Source organism: Xiphophorus maculatus, chromosome 17 (assembly GCF_002775205.1).
Source record: "Xiphophorus maculatus strain JP 163 A chromosome 17, X_maculatus-5.0-male, whole genome shotgun sequence".
NCBI classification, from domain to species: Eukaryota; Metazoa; Chordata; class Actinopteri; order Cyprinodontiformes; family Poeciliidae; genus Xiphophorus; species Xiphophorus maculatus.
Genome location: NC_036459.1, coordinates 12,727,912 through 12,736,729, shown reverse-complemented (window position 1 = coordinate 12,736,729; position 8,818 = coordinate 12,727,912).

Sequence of the window (8,818 nt, the reverse complement as noted above, 5' to 3'; positions counted from 1 at the left end):
TCTAAGGTCTCCAAATGTGGGGCGTGCTAACCCCCTGCACCACCACAGCACATAGTTCAAAAAGTTTAGTTTCAGTAGCTTCTCTAGACTCTCTCACCTGAGTTGCTGCTCTCTGCAGCTCCTCCAGAGTATCCACAGACCTCCTGGCTGCTTCCGAAAGCGACTGATTAAACTTGATCTTATTTAGACAAAACACAAAAAACTAAGCAATAAAGAAATGGATACTTTTCTATGGCAGTGTACCAGGCTGTGAATATTTTGTGCTCAAAACAGGACCATTAAAACATCAAGCTTAATCTGTTACTTTCTGATTTTGTGTGAGTTTGTGTTCTCCTCTCCGATTCTGCTCGTTTCCAGGACATAACTCTACAAACCCTCCAGTATATTCTGCAGACACAATTGTATTATTTTTGAAGAAGTGGGGAATGTGCCCCAGAGGAGGGTGACGAATTGGGTTGTTACAGATCATCATTTCGCGGCATTAATCACCACTGAATGGGATTACAGTCAGCCGCCTTGCTTCCAGCGTGATCAACGAGCAGCGGCAGCATGACGTGTGAATCATCTAATTCTCTATCGATTTCCCTGGCAGCTGTGATGCAGCCTGCCCTTCCCCCAGCAGGAAGGTCAGGAAGCGGGGTCGGCTGCCCCTGGACCCGGCGCAGATTTAGAGCCGTGATTAAAATGAAACTTCAGGGAGGAGGCTGAGGGTTATGGGGATCCAGTGTGGAGTCGCAGGGGACCAATTCTTTTCCACAAGGCTCTTCTTGTGGTGTTGTGCTCAAGAAAAACTTTTAACACAGAGAAAAGAAACGAAATGCACACTTTATGTATCTCCAATGCACTAATAAGACATATTTTCATCCTAATGTGATGTTTTTTAAATTTATTTGCTCACATGTTGCTACTCAGGGCTTTTATTCGCTTCCTCGTGTCACTTTTAGACATGCAGCACAGAAAAGGAAAAAAAAAACAACAAAAAACCCCCACATTCTCTCATTCTGTGAAAGGCAAATTAGATGTTGGGCTTTCCCCGAAACCACCATGTTGGCAGCATCCCTGTCATCCAATTTGGTGATATCCCTGCCTAAGAGAGCATTTTCTCTCCGAGCACAAACTTGTCGGGAAGATTTATGTCTCACTAACTCTAAATTTCAATCTCAGCCCGTTAGTTATCCCCGGCTTTAGTTGAGTTGGCAGAGTGACTGACAGCCGGCTGATTGGGAAGCTGTGGATTTCTGTGCCCTCAAGTCAGATTCTGTGGGGATTCGACCAATTACCGCTCAAGGGCATCAAGACAAGGCGCGGAGAGTTGATGCCGGTGCATGTTGTACTCCAACCCCTAATGGTGTTCGTGTGAGCCGGAGGGTACAGTAGGACGCAGAGGAGCAGACATTACGGCAACACAGCAGAGCTTGGCATGTTATGTCTCTCGTAATTGGGTGAGAAAGACGATCACTATCAGGCCGTAGAAACAAAAGGGGGGGAAAAAAGCAAAAGGTGAATGACAAGTTTGATGAATAAATTCAGCCAGCTAATGCATTCACCAGAATTCTTTTATTAAAAAACAACAACTCTTCTGTAATGATTCCTTTCTTCCTGTTTCCTACCTTTTGTTTTTTTGCCATCCGTTCTTCCTTGCGTCTTTCCTTCCCTCCTATTTTGAAATGCAGCTTTTACCGCAAACAAAGACACACAGAGCCTCTCGTTCTGGAGGACTTTAAGCATCATTAACAAGGACAGGCAGATAAACTCCTGACATAACAGCTACATAAAATCAACGTCTTGCAGTGAAACCAGTCCAAATACGCGTAAAAATCTTTAAAAAACCTTGAAAGTACTTGGACAAGTGAAAAAAAAAAAAGTTCAACCTAATATGAAGAGTTTTCTTAAACTGCTGTTCTACAGAAAGAAGTGTAATTATTTTTCATACAATAAGGTGGTTAGCTAATTCCCAGTAAATTATCTATAGTTTTATTTTTGTTTGGGATTTTTTGGGGGTTTTTTTTGTCAAATAACTGAGAGTGATTCCTGAACCTGAAGGCTCACAGGGTAAGAGGCACATCATAAGATAAACAAACCCAGTGTGCGCTGCTTGTTTTTGTCCGTCAGGTTTCCCCACCAGAGCAGCGGTGGGCTTTATTTGAAGCCTTTCTCCCCAAAACCAATAAACAGACTCTGAAATCAGCTGAGTTCCCCTTTGAAGCGCCAGGTCTGTGTCTCAGCTTCAGATCTCTGCCACGCGCCGACTGCAACAGAACCCAAAACAAAAACTAACTAGTTTTGATATAATTTAAACTTCATTTACAATACAAAAATGACAAACCCTGAAATTATTCTCAACAATGTATATATATATATATATATGTATATACAGTATATTTCTTACCTTAGGAAGAAATGGAACATAGAAAAAAAAACTAAGAACTTTCCTCTTTCTTATTTTTCCCATTGCATAAAGAAATGATAAATTAAATGTCATTTCAATGAATGGTTCCTCAGAGAGCTGTACATTAGAAACATTCGGCTGCAGAGCCATTCTGTATGGTCTTAAAGGTAACTCGGCATGAGACCTTTTTACATATTAACTGGTGACGCAGATGCAGCATGGTTGCACTGCATCGCCCCTTAACATAACAATACAGTGTACGCACATCAAAGAGGCTGATTTTAGAATGTCATTGAATTATTGAAGATTCAACAAAATAGATTCAACTTCCAGAGACAAGATTCACTTCATTTGCTCCGGATTTCTGGAATCGACTCCCTGAAAACACCGAGATGAGCAGAAATGATAGCTTTTCCTTCCACTTCACAGCCATGCACTGTTCCGTGTTTGGTCAAATTAAATATTGAAGCTTCTGGCTGTAGTGTAACACAATGCAAAAAAACCCCCCAATATGAATAGGGTGTGAATACGTTTGCAGCATTCTGTACCAATCAAGCTGTGGTGTGGTGTTGAGTGGCCTGTTATAAGATCTGTGTGTGTGTGTGTGTGTGTGTGTGTGAGGGAGTTTCTGAAGATGGCACACAGACGCAGAGCAGAAACCAACTTGTAAATGATGTCTTTCATCTCTCGACTTCAGATGTGGCTGTCATCCACTTCTGTGGGATGAAGTGGCAGGAGGGCGAGAACAAAGGAAGCCGTGAAACACGCGCGCGCACACTCAAGAGACACACACCTTGATGACCAGGTTGGTCGAGTCATAATTACTGGAGGAGTCACTCTTCTTGGACTTTCTTTGTAAGATCGAAGGACAGATATGCCCGCGAACGAGCTGCTCCCTCAACAAACAACGCTGTGGTGCCCTCGAGAAAATCCACTTAAACCTCATCTTGCTCCAGTGGAGCTGCTCAGTGGCCAACGGCAGCAGACTGTGGCCGCACTAAGCGAATGTCTGCAAGAATTTAAAGCAGGAGGCTGAAAAAGCAGCAGCAGCAAAAAAAAAAAAAAAAACCCTTCTGGGATATTTCAAAAGAAACTCCCAATGCAGGCATCGCCCAGAGGAACGGCAGTTCACTCGAGATGGAAAATAAAAGTCCCTTAGGGAAATCCAAGTTTGAAAAAAACAGAAAAGAAAGAAAAATAGGATTTTCTTATATCAGTTGAAGAGGCAGGGTTAGGGTTGATTTGGGTGTAAAACCTTTTCGTAAGAGTAAGTTCTTATATTTCCAGTTTTGTCTCAGGCTGTAGTAAGGAGCTGACTAGATACTGGAGCAGCTTTTCACTATCATCTGAGGAAGCACACATTTTTTGTTGTTGTTGATTGGGTCAATTTTCTTCATTTTCCAGGAAACAAAAGCCTCCTTTTCCCTTACATATTGAAGGTAATTATTGCTTTTTGAAGAAATATATTAAGAGAGAACATTTGCCAGTGGCAGCTAATGCGGAACAGTAATCTCCCCAATTACCCAAAAACCTGGAAGAAACGCCCAACACTTTCACTGTTATTATCTTTCTTTGCAGAGGCTTAGACTACAACTTCTGTCGCTGTTTCACTATAAAAACAAGAGTTTATGAGGTATAGCAAAACATAATATTGCAATGGACAACTACAGAGAGTTGTGTTATACCCTGTCGTTTGACTACTGGCACCTGATAGGAGTTTACTATCAATTTATGTGTGGACATTCACTGGCATTCCAGAAAAACGGACCACAATAATGTCAGTGACAGGTGTAAAAATGCATTTTCACGGTTGCTTGTTTTGCTTTTGTTTGACCAAAACCCATTTGCAAAGGCATTCTTATCTGAGGCAAAAAATAAATAAATAAATAAATAAAATGCTTTACAGCAGAATTTCATATAGCTTCAGGGCAGAATGGTTAAATAAGTTTAACAGGCGTTTGCTTAAGGATAGAGACAGGGAAGAAGGGGGGAGTGGGTGGTGAAGTATTCACCAGCAAAACTGATCTTAATGAGAACTGCATGCAGAAGTGGATAAGCAGCACTCCTCACCTTACGTACCAAGACCTTGGCTGCTGAGACGGCTTCATTAAGCCCACCAGACTATGGACTGTCACTCCTGCGAATGGCCAAAGCAGCTGAAGGAATGGGAAACAACAACACAGTAATAACGTTGACATTTACAATAGGCGTCGGGTATCATATCCAATTTCTCCCTGCACACCCTTAATTCCTTTTTAATTGCTTTTCCGCGTTGGTTCCGGGATAAGGCCGTCTCTCTTCATTTATGAAAATGGAGAGATGGGGATTGTGCAAGGGTATGTGTGTTTGGGGGGGGGGGGGGGGGGGGGGGGGGGGTGTGTGCGATGGACAGTTGATGGTGTGCTGGGGGTGGAGGTGTTAGAAGTATCAGAGGTATCGAATGCTGAGGCGGCCGCGTTGCCAGCACGGCTCTGATAATTGTTGGAAGTCTCAAACAAATCAAATACTTTGAAAAAGCTTTGATTAAAACTACAAATCTGGCTTTATTTGATGAAATGACGGAAGACTTAAATGATTAGAATACAGGCTGCATGATTAATTATCTAGCTGCATGCTGCTAAATGAATATTAATTCTTGAAGCTCATCCGCAAAGGGTAAATCACGGCGCTAAAGAGAACAAGGACACACAATACGTCATTTTTTATATTCTCCGTACCAAAGGGGACTGGGTGGAATATATTGTAACATATGCATATAATTACAATAAACATAATTCCCTGATTGATCTGGACGAATCAATCAGGGAATTTAAAGTGTCTGAAACTTTAAATTCCCTGACAACTTTTTAAACAACTTTTTAAAATAGGTTTTTCTTCTTCTGCGGAGTTGGAATAATGGAGTAGCTTTAAGGTCAAGTTGCGGTAAGCTTACATAGGATGTTTGCTCTTGAACACAATAGTTCAAAGTATTGACATGAAGGTAAAGTATAGTGTTAATATTGCCATTAACTCTTGAAGTGCACATTTTTGAGGCATGTTATGTGATGTCTTGTGTGTTAGAAGAGGATAAAATGCAAAAAAAGAGCAAAAAAGTTTAACAGAAAACTTACAGACTGGGTACAGCACCAGCAAAACATGGGAGGAACCTCTAAGCAATGTAAACCAGTGAGCTTATATACTTTTGTGCAGAACTATGTAGGATCGAGGTGAGCTTAATCAGGTGAATGTGGAACAGCTGCAGAGGAGCACAAAACTGGAAGGCCAGGTTAAGATGAATAATGGATACAAAGAAAACTAAAAACCAAGGGAGGAATATTCCAACACTGATTGAGATTAAACAAAAACACACAGAGAACAGAGCGCAACAAATAACTAAAACACTAAACACAAATGAATGAGCTGATACGGAGGGACAACAACAAACAGGAGGGAATGAACCGAGTATAGCAAGACCTTGCGAATATAAATAAAATAATAAATGATCAGAAAATAAACACAAATGAAAACTAATAGCTCAACTCCAAGGATCACGACATATTAGGGGATGTTCGCGCTGTGGATTCAGAAGCACAGCCCACTGCACCACATAACTTGGCAACCCTGGAGTTACTTTTATCCAGCAGAGTGTGTGGTGGTTAATCAAAGCCCATAATTTCCATAATTCATGGATGCCCATCTGTTTGCCACCTACTCCTATGCCCAGTGCAGCATAAACAAACTCAGGAGAGGGGCCAGGGGGCTATTTAATGACAGCATCCGCCATGGCTCACACTCTCACACACAGCAGAGGTAGCATCCACCACACACACACACACACACACACACACACACACACCCCACACACAGTGAAGTCTAATACATCTTCTCGGGTGAACCATAATTCATTTTAAAACTAATTGTTTAATCTTTCTCTGGTGCAATATTTGCTCCACAACTTACACACAGTGGCGAAGTAATTAGGTTTAGTAAGCTTTATTGTGTTGTGCCTTTAAAAACGCCTCATATGAAATCTCAGAGCTTCAATTTACTGTGACGTTACTGTAAATGTGTCTCTCTGCTTCACATGTGCCACTTCCTGAAGTTAAAGGATGGGATGATGCACATTATGTGAAAAATTACAACAACTATTGACTTAATCTCGATCTGTAATGTATTATGTGGGACGCTAATTCATTGCATGATGTTGTTTCATTGTTTTTAGTCACAGCCGTATGAAAAAATGTGAATGCGCATTGTCAAATTAAAAATACCTTCTTTTTTTTAAATTAAGCCTTCATTTATGTAATAAATTATGTTTTTGATGTAATTTTCTCATTTTAAATGTTATGTTTTCATTAACAGAAACTTGAAAATCATCATAATTAACAGAAATAAAGGCTTCCGAGCATCTACATTTAATCTATGTAATTAATGTGTTTTACTTATTGATAAAGTTCCTAAAATAAATGGGTGTTAATAGTTTTCATGTTCCACACTTTTTTTCCTGAGGATCAGACCCTGTGTCTCAGTAAGATTACATTAATCAATAATTTTAAAAAGAATAGCTGAATAACTTTCTAGATTTGCTAAACTTGCAGAAAAGTTTTTAAAACAACGACAGCAACTCCGCTGAGACAGACAGGAGAGAGGTGTTGAGGTTTTTTACATGGAAAGAAAAAGTAGATGCTTTAACGACCAAGTCCTGCCAGGTGTAAGAGATTTGCCTGGATACAGTTTCAAAAAAAAAATCCTGAAAAGTAAGACAGGGGGGGAAACCAGATACATTTTGAAGATCACAAACAGGCTGGGAGCTACCTAGCTTCAAATTAGCCGCCGCTAGCAAGAAGCTAGCGGACAAAAACATCCTCAAAAAGGCCTTTCTTCTGACATTTATGAAGCTCAAAACATGCTACTTTTAACACTCGGAGCTGTTTGGTCATTGAAGTATTTCCACCTGCTTTCATTGCCTTCTGCTCGCCTCTGCTGCAAAGCTTCAGAGAGTCAGCGTTTCACTGAATTGGCGCTCAAAGAACCTGGAGTTCAGAACTGTAACCGAATATAGACGCCATGTTAATTTCTTCTTAAAATTGTACCACAGAAACCATTAAAACATTCTGAGGACATATTTTTAAGACAATGACATTAATTCAAATAAAGTCAATGTAGTAACGTAGGTAATTATATATATATATGTATATAAAAAAAACCATTCAAAATGTTTTTTAATAATTCCTCTTGCTGAAGAAATGTCTGAGACAGTATGTGTGATTCAAAGTCAAAAGACTGAGACTTTTTAATCAGCACAGATCCAAATATCAAATTTAATTTGAATGTTTTTAGACATACAAACTAAAAATGACTAATTTTATTAATGTCAACCTTAAAAACAGTGGCCTTTTCATCCCTGCTACATTAAGCTAGCTTATGAAGCTAAAGCAAACGGAGGAAAGTCAAAATGCAAAGAATAACAGACAGAATGTGTTCAAAACCACAATGCTCATTAATTTTAAGCTTAGCTCTTTGTAAAGCCGCAAAATTCCATAGGTTTGAGGTGTATTTGTGATGAAGATCACAAATTAGTCAACTTAGCGATTGAATTTGGAAAAGAGACAACTGTGGTCAAAGAAAATCTGAAGTTCACATTTATGGCCTCGAATCTTCAAGTATCATCTGGTGTTAGAGGGTCACAGATGTAATCAGAGCCCCTGTGACCCGACGGCTGGGCTCGATTTAAAGTATTAAAGCTGGAATACACAGGGGAGATACAGAGACAAATGACTTTTTACACCAAAAATACTGAAGTTCTTTAAACTTTGCAAAGTACCACAAGTGTCACTTAAACTTGAAATGAATCTGAAATTGGATCTTTTTCTCCAAAACTTTTTTTCCCCCTCGCAATCACAGTGATAGCTTGATGTTTTCCACTCCACCCCCCTCCGCCGCTGCCGCATGGCCGCAGAGCAGGATGCCATTCTGACAGCTGCTGGACTTCTGAGGCGCAGGTAAAGAGGATGCTGTGGCTCTGCTTCCTGAGCTTCAGAAACGTATTAAAAATTAAGCTGTTTTCAGGCCTGTCAGATTCAGAAACGGTCAGTCTTGCTTTTTATCTGATCTACTTTTGATGCACGGAGTCGGGCTTTTCTCCGCAGTTAGAGCCGAGAACAGCGGGAAGCGAGCGGAGACCTCGTCTTCTAAAAGTAAATCAATTTCCACCAAGATTAGATGGAGTCTCTTTTTTTTAATTGGGAGTAAATCATGGGAGAGCGGCCCACACAGATTGTAATCTGCCTCATTTTTCCTGTAACTCCATTATTACTAAGGCAGTATGGCCAACTGCCCCAGGGCCCCAGATCCGGTGGGACCCCTGTAAGCCCGGGGTTCACGCTGTGTCAGCTGAGTTTGGTTAATTGTCTGATAGCTAAATCCCTTCCTCTGGCCAAAACAGCAGTT